This window comes from Heliangelus exortis, chromosome 4 (genome assembly GCF_036169615.1).
Source record: "Heliangelus exortis chromosome 4, bHelExo1.hap1, whole genome shotgun sequence".
Lineage (NCBI taxonomy): Eukaryota > Metazoa > Chordata > Aves > Apodiformes > Trochilidae > Heliangelus > Heliangelus exortis.
Genome location: NC_092425.1, coordinates 1,025,490 through 1,045,472, shown reverse-complemented (window position 1 = coordinate 1,045,472; position 19,983 = coordinate 1,025,490). Strand labels below are relative to the sequence as shown.

Below are 19,983 nucleotides of genomic sequence, written 5' to 3'. Positions count from 1 at the left end.
CCTGCACATGCAGGGGGTTGGGACTGGGTGAGCTGTAAGGTCCCTTCCCACCCAAACCATTCTGGGATTCCTCCTACATCATTTCCAAGCTGTAAAGAACACTTTCAACAATTGACATACTGGAAAGGTCATCTGTTACGTTTACTTCCTCGTTTTAAAAAAAACCCACAACATACATATATATATATATATATACACATACCCAAGCCAGTTTTCTCATGCCTTGTTGTCCAGTCTGCCTGCTGGTTACCTCCAAGGAAATCTCTGCCACTCAGTGGAAATGCTGCTGAAGATGAGTTTGCCAGAGGTGTTCTTGCTGTGTCCCCATCAAACCAGACAGAGGTTGGTGCTGTAAATTCCCTTAACAGTGCACTTAACAGCCTTATAAAACCATGTGAGCAATTCCAATTCAGGATAGACTTGTTTGGATGAGGTTGCTGGTTTTCTCTTGTGGTTTTTTTTTTTGGTTTGTCCTCCCGAAGTGGTAAGAGTTACAAGAACTGGTCTCAGAAAAATTCCATATAATTGAAGCATCATGTAAAGGTAAAATGAGTGGCCACTAAGTAATGATGCAGGAATTAAATACCTGGCACTGAACTGAGTGCAACATTTTACCTCTTGTTTCTAGATTTCAGAGTTATTAATGTCCCTTAGCAAACATCTGAAGGTCCTTTTAAGGGGTGGGGGAGTTTAGAGAAAAGAGCACAGGGGTGGTTTATGTGGTTTCTAGTTGAAATTGCCTATTTATTAGACAGCTCTGACAGAGCGTGTAATTAATTTTTTAGGTGTTCATACTAAAGAATAAATAACCAGTAACAAACATGGCACATTGTAAACGTTTCAAGTGCACTGTGGTTGGGCTGGGCTGGATGTTGAGCTGTGGCTTTGTTGTGGCTTTGAACAGAGTCAGCATGGGTAAAAGTGGCCATTTAGGGTCAGGCTTTCTCAAGTGCATTCTGCACACACACTTCAGAGTCTGAGTGAGGTGGCTCAGGTTTGGAAGTCTTAACACCCTGGCTGTGTATTAGCAAAATTGAAGAAGGTGGTGGTGGTGGTGATTTCTGCCATCCTTGTCATCCTCAAAAAAAAAAAAAAAAAAAAATCAGCTGCTTTTCTCAGTGTTCTCTCTGCTCACTGAGTATCTATATGGGGGCTGAGTGCTTTTGAGACTCTGGTCTTTAGGTTTTTTTATGATCTATAATTTTATATGCAATATGTCTGAAGAATATGTATGATTCATACACACATACAGGAACCAACACAGAGGCATAATTTTAATATAAATCCCAGTGCTGTCTGTTTGTCATGTTCTGAAATGTTGCATAGAATAATTCAAATATTTATAGATGGTAGTTCAGCTGCTGCTTTGCTTGCAGCATTTGCCTTTTTTCATGTCTCAGTTCATTTGTTCCTTCCTTCCTTTGCTCTGAAAACATTGCCTGTGCCCAGCACTGTCCTTCTGGAAACTCAAGCCACGTAAAACACATCTCAGGGTCTGAGGTCCCATTTTCTGCCCTTGCCACTAAAACCATAGCAAGGAGCAGGGCTGCATTGCTTTGCCACGTGATCCATTGGGAACGGTGAAGTTTGCTCCTCTTTCTGTGTCCTTATGGAACTTTTAAGGCAGAGGAGTTGGCTTAAGGGTTCCTTGTATAGAGAGAGTTATGCCCATGCTAAATGTGAAATAGTGACTAGGAGGGTGTTAACATCTGCATTTTTATGCTGACCACACACAGTGTCTTGGCCTGGCAGTCCCACCCTGGGGGAGGGGCTGAGGGGTGCTTCAAAGCAGCTTCTTTGTGCTGTAAGAAAAGGGGCTTTTTCCTACCAGGGAAAGCCTGGGTTTTCCCAAGAAATTTGGTGTGTTCCAGGTTTGAGATGTGCCTGGAAAGCAAGGCTGACCTAGAGATTTCATAGAATCACAGGATGGGTTGGGAGGGAAGGGACCTTACAGCTCACCCAGTTCCAACCCCCTGCATGCACAGGGACACCTCCCACAGCCCAGGGTGCTCCAAGCCCCATCCAACCTTGGACACTGCCAGGGATGGGGCAGCCACAGCTTCCCTGGGAAACCTGGGACAGGGGCTCAGCACCCTCACAGGAGAGAATTTCTTCCTTATGTCCAACCTAATTTCCCCTCTTCAAGCTTTAGCTGGAGGTGTAAACATTTACCATGTTTCCAGTTGCCTGTTCACACAGTTTGTGTGTTTTCTTTTTGCTTGTGCTTGAATTCTTCACCGTCTGGCTGGGAGATGGAGAAGCAGTAAAGTTGTCAACATTGAGAAGCATAACATTATATTAAAATGCAATACTTTCCATTGAACAGATGATGGCAAGAAGTTATTTTAATGGGTTTGTTGAGAATTGTACTTCCAAAGATTCTGTAATTATTGCAGTCTGTGCTGGTGGGATACGTATGGGGAAACAGCCATTTTAATTAGGAAGATACACTTGGTAATGAAAAGTCATTTTTTAAAGGTAATTTCCTTTGTGAATGTTTTACTGACCACTTGAATTTATTTACCACACAGACTTAGCTATAAAGTAGGTATTTATGGGTTAGTTTTTAATTAGAAATAATGGCTGGTAGAGTTGAAGTGATTAATCATTGTCCCCGTGTATGCTGCAGTGTCCAGGGAAAGACAGTGGTGTCAGTAATTTGGAGAGTGAGCTCACTGCATAGTTTGTCCTTTAACTACAGACCCAGCAATGCAGGCATGATTTGACTTGGAAGAGGAGAAGTCAGTCTCACTTAATTGAACTTCAGATGACTAAACAAATACCTAAGGAAGCTGGGGTTTTGGCCTTCTGGATGTCACTGACATTCATACAGAAGAGTAATTGAAAGCAACCCAGTGATGTGGCTTTATTTCTGCATGCAAGTAGCTCTTGGAGGGAGTCAACCAGTGGTGACAGATTTATGGGGAGAGGACTCCTGACAGCAGGCTCTCTGCTGAAACTCTTGGGCAGCTGCAAGTATCACTTCAGGGAGGATCAGAAGTTTTTAAACAGCCTTTTCTTTCTTTGTTGAGAATGCGGGGATAGAAACTACAGGCAAACCAACTTACAGCCTTAGTGGCCTCAGCTCTAAGAGGGTAAGAGGCTGGGGAGTGTAGCACAAGGAAAATTTTGCATGTAATACTAGTTAGCTTTACTAAACTTTGCATTGAGTTATTGAGTCCTCTCTGTCTGAGGAGGTTTTTACAACTTATTGCAAAATCCAGCAGGGAAGGGAGAAGAACCAATGGGCAGTGCAGTGTACATTCTAACAGAATTCTTGTCAGAAACAAAAGCCTGTACGTAAAATTTTCTGGAAAGAAATGAAATGTCATGAAAAGTGCATGAAATAAACGTAGGTACTGCCTTTAGAAATCAATTTAGTGATAGGATTTAGTTTAGCATTAAAGGGTATTTCCAGAACTCTTCATCCAAGTGTGAGCTGTCTGAGCACCTAATAGCTCTACCTATTTTTTACTCCAAAGTTATGCTAATTATCTTTATAAGAATCAAGGCACTTTCTTCCTTTTTGGTATCCATAGGAACCCGTCGGGGATGAAAAAGCCTGACATTTTGATTCCCAGCCTTTGTTTCCCTAATCCAAAATAAAGGCATAATGGACGAGAAGCAGTAATTTAGTTCAGTCTTGCCATCATGTCACATTTTATGATTAGCCTGAATCTCACTGGGTTTCACTGGATTGTGCCTCTGTTCAAGTTTGCAGCACTGGTTCTTCCAGGAGGCAGCAGCCCAGCCTGTAGCAATCTGTCTTTTCTCATCAGCTCACTGTTTACCAAACCAGCTTCAGATTTCTCACTGGCCTTCCTGATTTCTGAGTTGGGTACAGAAACCAAATCCCCACCTGCCCGTGTTCCCCCCCTGCTGAGGAGTGGAGCCCCCCTTGCTATTGGAGGTAAGGGAGAGGCAGAAGTACATCACACTGATTTTGTTAACAAAACAGGCTTTGTGAAACTGCTTCAATTCCATTTGCATTGGGAAAATAAAAACACCGTGCAGCGTGGCCCACTGGGAGATTTTTCATGACACGCAGGTATATTTTCACAAGTGCTAATCAAATACTCTGGTGCCATAGACACAAACTCTCTGGCTTAGCTGTGGTCCTTTTGGGAATTTTTTTTTTTTTTTTTTTTTTTTTTTTTTTGAGATGAAAGTGAGTTACTCTTGTTGCTTGCCCCCTGAAGAAGTCCATTCACAGGACAACCAAAATGGTAAGCTGCTCTGAAAATTTTAATTATTGACCTGAAAACCAGTTGAAGGGCAGTTTTGTCATCCTTTAACACTTCCTATGGTGGTTCACATGTTCAGCCAAAGCCTGAGGGAGACCTGTGGCAGTGGGTGCTGAGCCTTAGCACGTGTGCAAGGGCTGCATCATCCCTCATGGGCTGAAAAGAGATTTACCTTGTATTTCTCATTTTGCTGCCTGCTCACTTGAAAAGAGCTGCTTTGTGAGTAGCAGAAGTCCCTGGGATCAAGGTGAGCACACAAAAAATATTGGGCTAATTCAGTAGACATTAAAAAGAGTCTCTGGGCCCCAAATGTAACTTAATGCCTCTAATGTCGCTAAGCTTTTTGTGTTATTTATTTTTGTTACACCTAATGCTGTCTGTGTGTGCCTGTAATGTTTCTTTACTGATTGCAGGCTGAGAACTTTGATTTACCCTTGTAGAAATTTTCCCAGGCTTAATTTTGTAGCACTTAGTTTCTCTACAGAGGTTTCTTCTTTTAAATAAGATGCCTTGAATAGTCCTTGACTGTTGAAGACTAGAGGATTGTCTAAGGGATTCCTCATTTCCCAATAAGCAATATTTCTGCTCCCCCTGAGGACACCCCAGACTCAGCATGGAGCTGGACATTGGTTTGCTGGGGCTGCAGGGCAGTTCTTGGTGGCTCCTAACTGCTCGTGTAGGAGTAACCTCACCAGCCATTTCCTTTTCAAAGGTCTTTAGAGAAAGCTGTGAGTGAAACTTCACTTATTCCTAAGACAGAGGGCCTGTTTGATAGTTTACAGTGAGAATGTATGAAGTAAGTATGGCTTTCATTAAAGAGGAGACATTTATTTTATCTCAGCTGAGGAATGGGGAAACATGGACCATAAAGCCAATATTGTAATAGAGTTCCCCTTTTTAATAGCAAGCTGTGCTGCACTTCTGAAAAGCCTGGAGTTCTGGGGGCTGAGCTGATCAGAACTCAGCATGCTTTTTTCTTCTGCCTTGTAACCTGTGTTAACTTTTCAACTTGTCAAGTATGTGGTGGTTTATGAAATTTTAAAGCTAAGAGTGTGCTGTGTGGGGATCACGGTGATATGCTAGACTTTTGAGTGCATCCTGAAATGAATAAATCATGAATTCACAGCAAGTTGCAATTAAAGAACCCAGTTATGGATGCTTGAAATATTATGCCTGGGTTGGTGTGACTTTAAACAAGATTCAGGGCTGGAAGTGGTCCATACTTGAATTAGAGATCAGCAAAAGGGGGGGAAAACCCAAAAGGTATCTGTGGAACACGTGTTTCTTCCAGGGCAGCAGAGTGATAGTTACTGACCTTTGGTGGACTTAGAGTTAATAGAGTTGATTCCCTTCAGCTCAGACAGGTAGACATGATCCCTCTGGAGATGGAAATTGCCTGGTCTGCTTTCCTCCTGGAATGGCTCGGCTTCCTTATCCATCATGGTAATCCTTCATTTGATGCTTACTTAGTTGGTGACCTTCCTGCATTTTGCTGAATCTCCATAAAGATGCTGCAGGTTATATGAATTTTTTACAAGAATCCACTGTGGCTTTAGCATTGTGACTGGGGGTCAGGCAAGGGTTGCATTAACATCTCACCCTACCCCTGGCTTCCCAGCTGCCTTGGAGACGCTTCTGACTTCCCATAGACTTGAGATGAGCAGCCGAGGCATCTCATGCTTACATCACTTCTTATTTTAGCTTTCCCCTTGAAAAAATGTGGAGAAAAACTCAGCCATCGTGGCTTTGCATTTCAAGAGCTGTGTGTGGGAGCTGTGCCTTGTCTGTCAGTAGGGACACCCCAGTGATTCACATCTTTGACTTCATGTCCATGAGTAATCTCCTTGACTGCAACAGCATTACGCAGGTGTTTAAAATAAGACCGTGCTGTAAAGGAGTGTGGGATTAGGAGCCCAGAAAGATGGGTTGTGTGACTAGTTGTTGAGGTTTTCTTTAATTTCTCCTTCTATGAGTTTGAAAAGTCAGTAAAAATAATGCAAAACACATGCATGATTGAGTCCAGGGCTTAGCTGCAGCTATGCCAGGAAGTTCACATTTAGGGTTCCTAAAGTAAACCAGTCGATGTTTTGGTTTTTTTTTTCTCCTTACATGTTTACACTATTAAAAAAAGTTTGTCATGTGTATCCACATATATAGACTGATAACACTCCATCTAAGGTAATTTTTCACTCAAACCCAATCTGTTTGATCAGCTCGGCTGGGTTGGGTGGACACACAGCTTTGTCCTTCTTTCGTATGGTTTTGTTTTTCTCTCCTCTGTTGTTTCTTGAAATCTCTCTTATTGCTGCACTTTCCAAATAGCTTCCAGCAGTGCACAACTGTATGTGCTCTTTCATCTGCTCCCCAGGGAAAGAGTCAAGTATTTTGGTTGGGAAGGTTTATATAATCATGTAAAAGCATATGTGAGTAATGTATATATACATGCTGTACTAGAAAAGGGAAGTGCAAAATTACCCTTATACCCCAGGCCGGAGATTTTGTCCACCCAGAGCAACTGCTAAGAAACTTCTTCCTCCCGTGCAAGCAAAATTCACCTAACTGCAGACTTATCCCCATCACTTCTTGGGTGATCTCTGCAGGGACCACCAAGGGCCTTTGCAGTAACGGCAGAGTATCTCAGCTTGATTGTGACATTTTTCATTTTCTGCAGGCTGAAAAGGGGTAGTAATCACGGGTCGACCTGCATGCATATAGACCACCACATTTATTAAACCTGAAGTCCTCTGTTCCCTTCTTCCACGTTGTATTCTGGCTGTGATCTCCTTGTGATGCTAGGGATGTTCTGCCACCATCCCTTCCCTTCAGATGCTGAGGGGGTCCATTTGTAAGACTTTGTGTATGGAAAGTGTTAATATTGGGAAAAGGTAATTGGAAACAAAATGAAACCACCATGTATACATATTTCATCTCAGTTTCTGAAAATTGATTTTTTTTTTTCCACGTGAGAAATTCTAAAACCAGTGTCAGTATTAATATGCTAACAACTTATTTATTTCTGTCAGAACATCTTGGGATGGAGGCTTACACAGCTGCAAATTAATGTAGGATTTTCATGTACTTCCTTTCTGATTTCTAAAAGAAAAGCTGTTGAAACTAATTGTTAGGAATCTGCTAGTGACAAGAGATGTATAGATGTCTTAGGTAGGTGTCACCCGAGAAAAGAGAAGAAACCTTTTGGTTTTACCAGTTCCCATCCAGATCACAGGGAGGAGGTGTGTGTGCAGTGGTGGTGAAGGTGAAATCCTCAGTGGAGATGTAGGAACAATTCTCTCCCACACACAGCCCGTACAGGAAAGGGAATGGAGGTCTAGTTTCATGTCTCTCCTTCCATGGTGTTTCCCATCTCATTTTACTGAAGTTAACAATGTGTTTGAGCTGGTTTCATCTCAGTGTTCTTAAAGTAGAGTGAGTTGAGCATTCAGGAGTTCTCCCCTTGTCTCTCTCTGCCCTCCTTAGTTCTTCACTAATTGCATCCTCTTTCATATTAATTTGGTGTCCTAATTGTTAAGAAATTAGAGACTTAACAAGATGCAGAAGAATAAAAGTGATTGCCCTTTTGTCTGCAGAAACAATGGAAGCTGATAAGTATTACTGTTATATTTTTGTTGTTAAAACTTCTCTCTCCCACTCTTGGTTTCCAAGACCTCTGTTCTTCCTTTGACAGCAACCAGTCTGGTTTGATAGATACACACAGGCACTCCTTCAGAATCCATCACTCACAGCCACAGCCTTCCCAACCTCCTTTATATTAACAAGAGGATGTGTTATCACACAGGCTGCTCAATAATAGATCTTTTTAAGAACTGCTTTTCCTCTGTGGAGTTCAGGTACTCCAGAACTAGAATTTAAGCACTGCTTTCATTTTATAGGGAGATATCAGGAGATACTCAGCTTAATGTAGTCATATGTTTGCATTTGCAGAACATTTTGCCTTCCTTTATTCTCTTTGCAGGCATAAGGATTGGAATGCCAAATAGCTCATCAAGATATACAGCAGTGTACAAGGAGATAATAATGTTAATGTCTAACTGTCTGGAGTTTTTGGTTGGTTTTGTTGTTTCTTTAAAAATCTTCTTCCTTTCAAGGGAGCCTGAGGAACTCAGGGGTACATGGAACCTTATGTCTCTTTTTGCTTCTGCGTAATTCCTATAAATTAGACACAAAAATTTGATAGAGCCATCCAATGTGTCTCATCTCTGCTGTTAAATTACAGCACCCTTCTAAGATCAGTCGTGAGCCTTGATGAGATTAAGCTTGTTTAAAAAATAAAACACACGATACATTTTTATTAATTCAGCAGACACTGGCTCATATGCACCCTCTCTGCTTAATTACAAGTTTTTAAGTTCCAAAACTGAAGACACTGATCAGCAGCAAGCTCAGGTAGGGTAGATGGGGCAAACTGCAAGTTTCCCTTCACTGGGATGCTTGCTCCCTGAGGCTGCAGGAATGCTGGAATGTTTGGGTCTCACGGACTCCTTTCAGCAAGCATCCCTGCAGTTTTGCTTTGCTGTTCTCCAAACCCCTTGTCAAGCCATTTCTTCTGTCCGTGCTGGACAGAACCTTGCAGACTTTGATGAAATCCAGAAATCTGTCCTGTTTTCTGTTAATTTGGTCTCCTCTTCCCTTCTGCTGAAAATAAACAGGGCTCTGACTAATAGGAGGTGACCCAGCTGAGGAAGACAAGGATGTAAAAATGTGTTGAGGGGAGGAAGAGGGCTGAGAGATGCTGGGAGTGCCAGTTGGCACTCAGGCCCTGCCCTTGAATCCTCAGAGATTTAAAGGGAAATCAGGCTTTCTAGGACACTTCCAAAATTGCTGTGCAGAGATAGTAAGGGACATAAGGCATGCTGTAAGGCATGCTGATGACAGCAAAGGCACTGTAATACAAACAGCAGAGCCTGTTAGTGTTATTATCCAAATATTATCCAGTCTCTGCAATATCTGGGAGCTCCAGAGGTGGACCAGGAGCAGATGTGCTAGAACAGAGAGGGGTACCTGCCCCAGAACCCCTGCACTGTAAGGTATTGTTACAGCCAGGTTGTAAGCGGGCAGTGGGACAGTGAGGCACACCACTTGCCAGCCTCAGCATGCCAGAAAGCAAGCTCTGGTACATTTCCACTGTATGAAGGGACTACAGCTACAATTAGAACTGCATCTGTTGATTTTAGTGGCAGCTACAAAGCCAGGGATGGTTTTTATACCCTCCTTAGTGCATATCTGTGTCTGTGGGACTTGACAAGCAGATCTGGGGTCTGTGTTCTGCATTGCAGCAAGAGGGGGTTTAGGGAACAACCAGAGATATTCAGCAATGCCTTTCTCCTTTCGGGATGCCAGTGTAAGAATCATGGAGTCACAGACTGCCAGGCTGGAAGGGACCTCAGGGATCATCTGCTCCAACCCTTTTGGTATTACTTTTTATATGAGATGTCCCAGCACCCCACGGAGCTGAGACTTAAAACTTTCCAGAGCGGGGGAATCCACCCCTTCCCCTGGGAGACCATTCCAGTGTCTGAGTGAAAAGTTTTCCTCTGGTGTGCAATGGGAATCTCCCCAGGAGCCACTTTGTGCCCATTGCCCCTCCTCTTGTCCACGGGACTCTGTACACAGAGAGTCTCCCTCTGCTTTGGAGCTGCCCTGAAGGGACTGAACGTGGCCAGAAGGTCTCCCTGAGCCCTCTCTTCTCCAGGCTGAACAGACACAGCCTTCTCAGCCGCTCCTCGTACTGCAGGTGCTGCGGCGCTCCGCTCCCCGGTGCTATCAGGGGGTGCCCCCACATCTCTTCCTTATCTCGCTGCCCCCTCCCAGCTGTGCGGTCCCGCAGGGTTGCGGGGCAGCCGCGTGCTGGCAGGGCGGGCTCTGCCTCACAGGGACCTGCCTCCCCTGCCCGCCTCCGCGCTGCTCAGCACCTCGCTCAGCGCACGGCGGGGACTCCACGGGTAAACTCTTTCCCGCAGGGTGAGGAGGACCCAGGGCCTTGACCCAGGGTCTTCACCCGTGGGCTGGACAGAGCCGCCATTGCCGGCCCAGTTCCGAGGCGGGCTGTGCTCTCCCGCCCTTTCCCTCACGGGCCCGTCTCGCGCCGCCTCAGCCCCGCTGCCTCACACCTGGAGCTGCCTCCTCCTTCTCCCTCGGGTTCCGCGGCTCCGGAACCGCCCCGTTCGCTTCAAAAACTAACGCTGGGACACACAGCTCGCTGGTGCTGCTACTTCGCCGTCTGCCGGTTCCGGTCCCGTCCCGTTTTGATTGGTTTTTAAGCGTGGAAACTCGGAGGGGAAGAGTCGCTTGTTGGTGGAAGGGTGGAGGCGCATCTCGGTATCAGGAGAGGTAATGCTCCCGGGGGAGATGAGCCATGGAAAAAAGGAACTTTTGAGGTAAAAAGTGCAGCATTTGTTCTGGATGTGTGAGGTAACCGTGGAAGAAAACCATCCAAGTGGGATTCAAGGTGCAGAAAGGACCTTCCCGGCAGCTTTTTGAGAGAAAACCAAGGCATGGCAGTGACTTTCTGAGAGGCCCTAGGGGAGAATGCTGAAGTAACCAAGAGGTGAGTCCCGGGGGCAGGAGGCCTTAAGCTTCTCATGGAGGGGGAACCTCCATTTAAAAAAAAAAAAAAAAAAAAAAAAAAAAGTGTGAGTGCCTTTTTGGGCCCATCAAGGAAAGTTTGTGGATGTACAACATGGCCCTAGCTGTTCCCTGGGTTTTGGGGAGCTGGGTTTGGGTAGCCATGTGCAAAGCAGGGACACAGGGAGGAGGCCAGCAGTGTCCCTTGGGAGGGGGGAAGTTGAAATCATGAGGGGAAAGGGGACAAAATGTCCCCCAGGCTTCTTTTTTTTTCCTTTTTTGTTTTTCTTTTTTTACATAGTGATTTTCTTTAATAAAACACTGCTGGAAGGAGGGAGGGCTGTATAGCCAGGCTCCCCAGCACAGGAACAGCATCATTTTGAGCTGCAGGGAGTCCAGTTTTCTTGAGCTGTGTTGTGGTACTCAAGCTGATTTTAACAAGAGATTTTGTGCAGAGTGTCACAGTTCCTGTCTTGTTTTCATTTTTGAGTGAAGCATTAGCTTTTAGTTTTTTATTGCTTATGCTTACTGACTAGTCACCCTTCTATCTTCTGGTATCTTTTGAGAGATGAATTTTACCTCCCTTTCTCTAGGCAGCAGGCTGACTGCCATCTCCTCCTCTGTCCAGCTGCCTGTCTTCACAAATAATGAAAAAAAAATAATTTAATTTATTTTTCTACCCTTCTTTCAAATGTGATTGAAAGTAACCAGTGGGTTCAGGGGTACAGAGTGGGGGAGGCAGGACAAGTAATACACCGAAAATGGGTGATTGTACTCCTGTGGCTTCCTTAAGAAACATGCAAAAAAAGGTTGCATTACAAAATCTGGGGGAGTTAGAGAAGAACTGGATTTTCTTTAAGCAATGTTAACTGTTGTTGTGGGGTGGGTTGTGGGATTTTTTTTTGTTTGCTTGTGGGTTTTTTTTCCATGTCATTTAAATGTGGTGGAACTTCTGAGCCTTCAAGGTAATTATTTTGCTTATGCGACCACAATATTTGTAATGTGGCAGATTTTAAGGCTTAAGCAGTATTGCCTTCTGCAACTTAGAGGAAGCTTGCTTGCAGTTCTAGGGAGGCATAGGAAGCACCTGTCTTGGTGCAGAGCTTCAACAGTGGAAAGACCTCTTAAAAATTCTCTGTTGATTATAGAAACTCATCACATAAATGTTTGTAATTTGGGGCTGCTCTGAGAAGCTTTATTGGGTGCAATACAAGAATGGAATTAATTTTACTTGTGTGTAATGAGGAGTGGACAGGTCCTGAGGAAAGTCTGCAAAGTGAAGGAGGAGACAGATGATTCCAGCTCTACTTGTGAGAAGCCATTTCACAGATCTTTCCCTTGTTTTTTTATTTTATTTTACAGGGGGATGTCTATGGATCTCTGGCAGGAGATTACACTTTTATTTTCTTCCATGAATACCTTGTCAGGTTAGGACAGTGTGGAGGTGTGCAGCCGATGCTGCATTATAGGGAAGCATTAGAGGCCTCTATCACCACCAGTAATGACCAGTTAATGACCACTGAGATAAGCTAAGGAGAAGTCAGGGCTACTTAGAGCTTTGGCTCATCATTTCCTGACCACCCACAGACAAAGAGACCATTATTTCTAGAGTTTTATTTAATGAGTATTTCAGATGAATACAGAACTTGCTTCACCCCCTGGGGACAGCAGGGGGGCAAGGTGAAGGTGCATGTGTGGGCAGCCTGAACATTTTGTGTGAGATACCTTTTGTAAAATCACATAACTGGGAGAAAATCCCATGTTTAGGTGTCTGGAAGAACCCTGTGCAGCGGCTGCTCAGCTGGGACAGGCTGGTAGGGTTTCCAACAGGACTTGGCACCAGCTTTGATGTTGATGCTCTTGGGCCCAATGGCAGTGGAATTTCAAGTGTGCTTCTGTTTATGCCACATTTGCTGTGCAAAATAAAGCTCAGATCATGGAGTCTTCACTCCTGTGGAGTAGAGTTCACCACCAAAAAGCCCCATAGGTTTTTCTGAGCCAACTCAGTGAGAAAAACAAAGAAATATGGAAGAAGATGTCAGCAGAGGTGTACTCTATTGCCTGCTGAACGTCAGGTTTTCAAACCAATAGTGAAGTGGGAAATCCTGATTCATTTTCATAATTAAATCTGAGAAGCAGGGACTTAAGGTAGTACCTTGGCTCTACTTGTAGCTGTGAGTACATTATAATTCAGTGTCCCTACAACACAAATTGCATTCTGCATGTTGAGTTTTCTGGGCTTTGCTGGGCACCTTTTCTTGTTTAACAGTCAGGGAACAGTCAGGAAAGGGATGCTTGGAATTAAAAAAAAAAAAGGCAGGAAAATGTCTAAAGAGTAAAGTCAATGGGATTGGACTGGGCAGTAGATGCCAGTAGCAATGAAGGGAGAAAGGTGAAGAAATCCAGATAGGATTCCATTCCACTGAACCTGCTTGCCTTGCTCAGTAACAATAAATGCCCCAAGCAGCAGCTGTGGATGGGACTTCCATCAGTAAAAGCACAAATCAGAGGCAATGTGTGGCACCTGAGAAAGCTCTTCCACCTGCTGAGACTGGGGTGTTGGCACCCCAGATACCTAACTAGTGCTAATGGGGATATTCTTACACCTGCTGCTCGTCTGCCTCCATCAGTAGCCATGGTCACTGCTATTAGGAGTAATGAGAACACCTGGGCAGAATGTCTCCTTTGATTAAAAAAAAAAAAAAAAAAAAAAGCCAAACTGCTTTTTATTGCTTCCTTCTGCACAGCTTTGCCCAATGCAAGTGTGATCCTCCATGTTTTACAATATGGGCTTCCTTTGACTCAGTTTGAGGAGGGGTCTGTTGAGGAGCTCTTCCCTGTGGCTGGGAAGCAGAGTCCAAAAGAGGAAGGATAGTTGAATGCTTTTTGTATGGCCCAGGAATCAAATGTGGATACTTTGTAATAACAAAAAGGAACAGAGAGGGGAGCCCTTGTAAATACATTTAGAAGAGGCTGTGGAGGTGATACAGAAGCAGGTTTGTATTTGTGGCTTTGGGAGAGGAGGACAAGCTCTTCCATGCACATCCTGCATTCCTCCTCCCTTTCCTGCATGCTGGGAGCCTTGCTGGGTCTCCATGCACCCCTCAAACCCACAGAGCCACAGTCCCCCTAAAAGAAAGGAAAGGTTGGGAACCAAGAAGTTGTTTTGCTTGGGTGCCCCAGGTGCAGGGAGGGAGCAGGAAGGTTTGCCCATGTGTGCCAAATTCAGGCCCTGCCTTGTTTGCCTGGGAGGAGGTATTATGGCTCTCAGCTGTGTCCCCAGCTGGGGACAGGGAGGAGGAATTCAGCTCTTCTCCTGCCAGGACACCGGAGGGGTCCTGCTTTGCAGCAGTTTGTTGGGGTGCTCTGAGAGGATGATAAGGGTGGAGGCAGGGTGGTGGTATTAGAGGACAGTGCTTTAGTGCTTTAATCAGCAAAAAGATAAATGGGCTTTTTCAGGTCTTTGTTTGTGAAATTTTGCAGACTTTTTCCCCCAACAGGAATGGGATTTGACCAATAAACCTGAGATGCTTTCAGCATGGCCCTGGGTCTATGCCTGTCGGCTGCATCCCTTAAGCATGTCTGTCTGGTGAGAAGGGTTCCTCTCTGCTCCCTGATGCTGTCTGTGCCCTTCCTTTTGTCTAAAACACAGGTAATGACTTCAGGAGTATGACTCTTCATCTTGAATATGCAACCCAAAGCTGTTGGGCTGTGCCCAAACTTTAAAACATTGTTAAATGAGAATTAGTAGCTCTTCAAATGAGTGTCCTCGGGCAATGGGTATAGCTTTCCTCAGCCAGAGGTGGAAAGGAGAAATGGGAGGTGAAGACTGTGTTCTTTGCTGCCTCATATTGTTCTTTGGAAGGGTTTGTAGTGTTTTGGTTACTGGGAGGAAAAGCAGAGGCAGGACACAAACAGGCTGCAGAGAGCTTTGTGTCTCCCAAGCCCTGACTTCATTACTATGCAGTGTAAGCAGTTGCTGGCACCAGGACAAATTCCACTGTAAATTATGCGTGATTTACATGAGAAGCTCATTAATTCTCTAACACCGGATTTAGATGGTTTCATTTGTAAAGGGTGTCATTTTAAACACTGCTCTAACACATTGCCTTCTATCTGCTGACTCAGAGTATGCACTGGGAGATCATAAAGTGTGCGTGTGTTTATAAATAAATGCACACGGACACAAACACACACTACAAACTGGTATCAACTGGAAGGAACGCTGTGTTTAGCAGTGGTGCCTGTGATACACAAATTAGCTGCCTATTTCATAATTTTGCCTGCCCAAATGTTTGCACGTTGTGTATCCTGAAGGATTTTTGTGTTGTGGAATTAGCACCTTTTCCTTTGGAATTTTAGTCATGAACCTGAATCGTAATGCTCATTATCTGCTGCTATAGTCCTTTTTTTAAGGGCTTCCCCCTCTTGGGCAAGACTTTGCATTGGCTTCAGATACAGTCCTGAGTGAGCAGTAAAACTGTAGAATAAGCAACAAACAGGGTGGCTTTATTTCTTTTTTCTCACATATTCCCTATTGTTACCAGCTCAGCTGTAGTTCAGAAATTGTACTGAGAGAATAGTCAGGAGATAAAATAATCCCTCAGTGGAATTAGTTTTGTACTGGGGATTTGGTCTCTTGCTCCAGGATAGCTCTAGCTGATAGGCACACCAGACATAGCTGTTGTTGCAGCTCATAGGTTGAGATAATGTAGTCCATACTTTCATTTAACATTGCTTTTGCATTAAGCAGCATGACCCTTCTGCATTAGCTGAAAGAATAATATGCTCGTTTTCAGCTTGTACTTATTGTTTTAATTTAGCATCTGGAGCTACGTGTTCTCTGACACAGGGCTGATGCTGAAATTTGGACAATGGTGTAAGTGTTTTATCATACATTCATGTGCCATTCAGTTTTAAGTTGCAGCTTATAATTATTTTAAATGGGCAGTTGCTCTTCAGAAAAACCTTAAGCTTGATGCAAACAATAAATGCAAGACCAGCTGCCAGGCTCACCTTTGAAGTCTCTGGCCTGAGGAAACCGTTCCTTGACTTCTCATTACTTTCCTTCTTTTATTAAAAACAAATGTGGACTTCCTACGTGTAGATTAAATGTGGCATGAATTAAGAAGGCTGAGGTAGACAGCAGCAAAAGAGGAGAAGTGCTCTGCTCCACTGCAGTTCTGTTTATCGCAACATAAGTTTGAATTTATTATTTTTTATGACTTGTAAATTAGCACAAGGAAAGAAAAAGGAATATTCTTTTTCTGCAGCTATCAATACCATTCCATGTGCATGCAAAAAAATTGCCACGGGGACAAGAAAATGTGCTTGTCTTAAGTAGCCCACAGTGGTTTTTCTTCTGCATGTAGCAGGGCATTCCTTGCTTCAGGTGATGTTTTTCCATTGCCTGGAAAAAGTGGCTTGACTGACAAGGTATGGGGAAATGTAGAACAGGGCTTTGACAGAGGAGGAAGGAAATGGTGTAGTGTCTCTCTGTTTGGGAACAGCATACACCAAACCTTCCCTGATAGTGTTTTTGGCCCTCAGGCTGAAGTTTTATGTCATCAACTCTCTGCAGTACTGGCAAGGAGTGGATAAGCATGTTTTTCAAAGTAAGAATATTGACAACATCTTTTTTTTGCAACAAAACTTATTGCTTAGAAGTTACTTATTCAATTTATCCGAGGAAAATATAGGGGGGGAACACCAAGAAACATTGTGCTATTTTCTTTTGTCTTCAACTTATTTCTCACAGAAGACTATCAAAGCAACATTTTGTGTAATTTAACAAGAATTACAAAGGTGCTGACTATGCTTTTTTTTCCCCACCACTGCAGCTTCAGCTTGAGATGTATCTGGAAGGAGGTAGGATGGGATACACATGGTTATGGGTTGTGAACAGCTGGAAACATTATGCCCAAAGTAAATGCTTGGCAGGATGGATCACCCTTTAGGCAGCTCTGCTTGTGCACCTTACAATTGGGCTGATGAATCAGTCAAAAAATTAGGACATTGCAGGACTTCTCCCCTCCAGATAGCCTGCTTTCTTCTCTAAATGTGGGCAGGAGGACTGGAAGAAGCCAAGCAAACAGAAAGGGTGGTTAGGCTCTGTACTGTTACAGGAGCAAGTATCTGTCTCTAAAACAAAATCTGAGAAACTTAAAATATGTTGCTAAAGTTTGTGTTAGAAATCCTGCACCTCCTTGCAGGAGGTGAAATAGTGCTCTCCTACTGTGTCTGGGAAAGGTGATTGTGAAGAGTTATGTTACACTTTGATTTCTTTTGATTCTTTTACTGGATTGAAAAGATAATAAATCTTACCAAACTTTCTTTCTCCTTTTATGTTTGGAAGATGATCAGGTACTTGAGGGGACAGCATGAAAACTAAGGGAAGTTGTTTTTCTGTCTCTTGAGTGCAAGCCATCTTCAAGGAGATGGTTGTTTATCTGGATGGAGGCTTCATCATCCACAGCTGTCTAGGTGCTGGCACAGTCCTAATGGGAATTAGTATATTATTTTTTCATTGTTATGTACTTTTTTATGGGCATGATTCTCAGTCTGAATTTGGTGGAGTGGAAAACCATTGATAGGGCAAACAGTGAGCAAACATTCGAGGCATCTCATGGCCAACAGCCTGAAAGGAAGGGGCAGGAGTATATTTACAAGCTCTTAACTGTCAAGGTTTTCTTTGACTTTTCTTTTGCTGTTTGTTACTCCAAGGAGCTATAAAAAGTACAAGAAAACTTCACCTATCAAAAACTGCTGCTGTGGCTGGGAAGGTAGTCATGGACCCCAGCTGTAAATTTGCTATGTGGGGGATTTTTTTGTTTTTCTTTTTTTCCTATTTCCCCTCCATAGCTCAGCCTTATAATACCCATATGTCTATGAAACCCAAATTCAGCTTGTGGGTATCCAGAAGAACAACATTTTATTTCTGGGTTTTTTTTTTGTTTTTTGGTCGAGAGCTAAATCACTGTGAAGCATTAGAGGTAGAGGAAATTATTTTATGAAGCATTTTCTGTGGAGTATATGGTATTCATGAATGCTCCTATCACAGTTTTTTATTTATCTGTTTTCTTACACAGCAGCATAAATGACTGTGCTTCCATCAGCAGCCCTGAGTAACTCTTGTCTACCTGACAGCCTGAAAACAATGTAGCATGCCCAGTTCCCTTCCTGCTTTTAGCCACTGAAACAAATTCAGTCTCCTTTAGTTTTTACCTACCCTCAGGATATGAAAGGGCAGCATATGTGGGGGAATGAGTGGTTTGTGCAGATCCATGGGGATGTGGTTGTATGTGTGTGTCCTTTGTATAATATCCAGAATGACCTGGAGCTTGGAAGGGGTACCTGTGAGTATGCTGCTTTATAATAAAAATAAACAGAAAACCTTTGCTTGCAGAAATTAAAGGAATCAGGGAAAATATTGAATTCTGGGTGCTATTTCAAAGCCCTTTTCATCAGAATGGAAGTGATATAATCAATATGTAGCTCTTTGGCTATTAACTCTTCAGATTTAGCTGAAATCACATTAAACAGAATAGATTTTATTCCTGACTCAGGCAGAGAGAGTTATATTTAACTGGACTCTCTAGAAGTCAGCTATTTGGGAGCTGCCAGCTCTTCACAAAATGGGGATGCCTGTAGCTGTAACCATGATATTGTTGCTTTGTCAGTATGGTATGGCCTCTGCTTATAATGAACTAAACACAAGAAGTTCTGGTGGTGTGAGTCCTGGTTGCTCTTCCTAATCTTCCCATTGATCTTTTTGCCCATCTGGTCTTGGACAAAACACATCATGCCTTTTCTGTCCTGGGGTATCTTTGCAAGAAATTACCTCCCTGCCATTGATTTGAAAACATTTATCTGTAGACCAGGTTTTGGGGAAGGTTGAGGTCCAGACTGAGCTTGCGGCTATGGGGAATACCTGCAACCCAGAGTGGTGTCTGTGGGAACAGTTGCATTTTACCACTGCTGCAAATGGCACCAAGTGACTTTTGTTTCAACATTCAAAGTGAGCCAGTCTGCATTGGCAATCTACAGGTAGGAAGACTACACTAGTTATTTCTATTAATTACTGGAAAAGCTATTAATTGATGCATTTGGAAGGCCTTAGAAGCTAATATTTCCTATTGGAAAACACTTAAAAAAATTTATTTCTTGCAAAAAAAACCCCACCTCACCAAACAAACAAAATCTGAATTAGTAGCTCTTTCATTTTGGAGATCTGTCATGAGAGAGGCCTCCTAGGTAGCACCTGTTCACACTTCCCACATACTGTGTAAATATGTCTACAGTATTTCATCTTCCCAGAAGTCATGCTTTCCTCTTTTCTCCAAAAAAGAAAGCTGAATCCTTTCCCTCCTGACAAAGCCTACCTGTCTCTTGGCAGGCTACCAGCTTAGGGTTGTTTGGGTTGGTTTATTTCATTTGTTTTTTGTTTTGTTTTTAAAATAATGCTCCGGTTTTAATTTCTGCATAAAAGCTGTAAATGTTTCTGGAATTAGGAATGATCTCATTTCCCCCTTTCGCCCCTTCCCCAGTAGCATTCCTAATAAGTTACCCAATCGCCCTGTCTTCTGAACAGGGAGAATTACAGCCATAAATAAAGCAACACTTGAAACCGTAAATAATGTTTGGACAGCTTGTGCTGAGGGTTTCCCAAAGGGCAGAAATGGTTTTGTTGTGGCAGTGTGTCATGGGGCTGCCCAGTGTGGTGCTGGAAGCTGCTGGTATTGCTCCAGAGCATGCTGCTATGTGTGCAGAGGGCCTCCACCTTCCTCCAAGGTGGGTCGTGGTATTTTTTTCCCCAAGGACTCCTGAAAAATTGTCTGGTGGTAGAGCAAAGTAAATCACATTGATTAAAAGAGTGGAAGCTGAAAAAGGAAGAGGGAGAATTAAAGCCACCAGATACTCACCAGTGCTAAGAAATTCCACACTAGGACTGAGCCTGCAGCCTTATATCTGGACTCAGGGGGGGGAAGAAAAGGCAGGAACATATGTTAATGACAGATTGGCAACCTTAGCATTTAATTCCTAGCATTTTGTGGTCTTAGAGGATTTGCTGACAAAAAGATGAGGGGGAAGGGTTGGATGGGATGTTAATTTCCTGAGTGGTTTTCTTGAAGGGAAAAAATCCCAGCCCATCTTTTTT

General features: G+C 43.4%; 1 protein-coding gene and 1 long non-coding RNA gene across 15 annotated transcripts in view; one reads left to right on the top strand and one right to left on the bottom strand.

The window, feature by feature from the left end:
- ADGRL3 (adhesion G protein-coupled receptor L3) overlaps positions 1-19,983 on the top strand; it is a 406,353-nt gene that overhangs the window by 93,538 nt on the left and 292,832 nt on the right. For 2 of the 14 annotated variants that reach the window (XM_071742539.1, XM_071742534.1), the window contains exon 1: positions 10,459-10,809. The exons of the other annotated variants lie outside the window; for them this stretch is intronic. The gene's annotated coding sequence lies outside the window, so the exon portion shown is untranslated. Of the gene's footprint in view, positions 1-10,458; positions 10,810-19,983 lie in introns of those variants that run through there. 14 annotated transcript variants of the gene reach the window in all.
- On the bottom strand, positions 8,174-10,519 carry LOC139795641 (uncharacterized). Its single transcript, XR_011725617.1, has 2 exons — positions 10,373-10,519; positions 8,174-8,897 (listed from the first exon to the last, which is right to left on the bottom strand). It is a non-coding gene; the product is annotated as an uncharacterized lncRNA (long non-coding RNA).